Below are 1,864 nucleotides of genomic sequence, written 5' to 3'. Positions count from 1 at the left end.
GAGAGAGAGAGAGAGAGAGAGAGAGAGAGAGAGAGAGAGAGAGAGAGCGCAAACCAGGTGTGCCTTTAATCTCAGTACTATGGAGGTAGAGGCAGGAAGATAATCTGTGAAGTTCGAGGCCAGCCTGGTCTACATAGTGAGATTTTGTCTGAAAAAACAACAGAGAAAGAATAGTGGGGAGGAAGGAAAGAAAGGAGACTGAAAAGGAAGGAAGGAGAGGGGAGGGGAGTCCTTGTTCCCTGATGCAGTGTTATGAGCCTCCAAGGAAGGAGTGTAGGGAGCAGGACAAGTCGCTTGTCCCTGTCAACCCCGTCCCCCTAAGCTGTGCTGAGCCCGGTGGGAACCATGGACTTGGCCTGATGGGAACTCTGTGGGATTTTCTGGGTTTTTGAGACAGGGTTTCTTTGTGTGGCCGTGGCTGTCTTGGAACTCACTCTGTAGACTAGGCTAGCTTGAACTCACAGAGATCCACTTGCCTCTGCCTCCTGAGTGCTGGGATTAAAGGCGTGTAGCACCACTGCATGGTTTCCAGGGAGGGCCTTGATCATTTTACAGGCAGCTCCAATAACAAGTCCAGCCTCCTCAGGGGTGCCAGGCAGGGCTGGGAGGGGCGTGTCTCTTGCGCAGAAGTCTTAAGCCACACCCTCGAGCTCCTCCCTCACACCACACCTCTCTGGTTCATAAAGGGCCATGGAGAAGCTTAAGTCCTGGGAAGCTGAGACAACCATTAGTCCGGGACCTTCCTGTGCTGCTTGGCCCTGCCTGGTGTGCTCACACCCCTAGATCTACAGGTAGGTACCTCCTCAGCTCAGGAAAAGGGCTGCATGGATGGGTGGTGAATCCGAGCCCCCTGGAGCTCCTGCACTCACACCCTTCTAATGAAAAAAGCCTGCTTCCGGGGACCAAAGCTAAGCTGGGGTGACAGTAGTTGTGTGCCAAGCTCCCAAATCCTGCCATCGTGGAAGAGGGCAGAAACTGAGGTAGATCCTTATTTGTACCCAGGTCTTGATGTGGAACGGAGAAACCTTAGCTGGAGATACTGTATGACCCCAGGGGAGATGCTTCCACTTTCCTGGGCTGTTTTCTCATAAAACCAGCAAGTCAGGGGATAATCTCTTTCTTCCCTGCTGATTATCCCCCCCCCCCCGTTAAGTTTACGGTGGGTCTGGATGAGGGTTCTCCAGCCTCTTCTATTTTTTGTCCCCTTGACCCTATCTATAATCAACCCTCCATGCACTTGCTCTGATTCCCAGCCACAACCCCCAAACTGGAGGGCTCACGACTTTCAGTCAGGACTCTGTGGGTCACAGAACCTCTAGAGCATATTGACTCTTTCCTGGGAGCAGCCACGTGGGGAAGACCAGTGAAGGGACAGGCTTAGACAGTGGTTCTCAACGTGTGGGTCGAGACCCCCACAGGATCAAATAGCAGACATTCACATTACAATTCGTAACAGCAGCAAAATTACAGTTACGAAGTAGCAATGAGATAATTTGATGGTTGTGAGTCACCACAACGTGAGGAACTGTGTTAAAGGGTCACAGCATTAGGAAGGTGGGGAGCCATTGGTTTGAGTGAGACACACTACTGGCCTGTGTAAGCCTGTACTTACGATCCAATCCCCATAAGCCTGGTGGACAGAGAGAGCCTAAGAGTATTATCTGACTGCAGAGAGAAATTTGGACCTGGGAGAGTCACTTTTATTTCTCTAGCTCTATACCCCCAGAACCATATGTATTTATGGTAAAATGCATGCAGAGACTGTGGCTCAGTGGGAGAGCCCCTGCCTAGAATCCCCCAGTGAGGGGCTGGGGGCATGGCTCAGTGGTAGAGCCCCTGCCTAGAATCCCCCAGTGAGGGGCTG

General features: G+C 51.9%; 1 protein-coding gene across 1 annotated transcript in view; it reads left to right on the top strand.

Annotated features, from left to right (window-relative positions):
* Positions 1-693: 693 nt before the first annotated feature.
* LOC114620073 (NADPH--cytochrome P450 reductase) overlaps positions 694-1,864 on the top strand; it is a 60,763-nt gene continuing 59,592 nt past the window's right edge. The window contains exon 1 of the mRNA XM_028766081.1: positions 694-791. The gene's annotated coding sequence lies outside the window, so the exon portion shown is untranslated. The remainder of the gene's footprint in view (positions 792-1,864) is intronic.

Source organism: Grammomys surdaster, unplaced genomic scaffold (genome assembly GCF_004785775.1).
Source record: "Grammomys surdaster isolate TR1022 unplaced genomic scaffold, NIH_TR_1.0 166, whole genome shotgun sequence".
Taxonomy (NCBI): domain Eukaryota; kingdom Metazoa; phylum Chordata; class Mammalia; order Rodentia; family Muridae; genus Grammomys; species Grammomys surdaster.
This window is presented reverse-complemented; position numbering and strand designations above follow the sequence as displayed.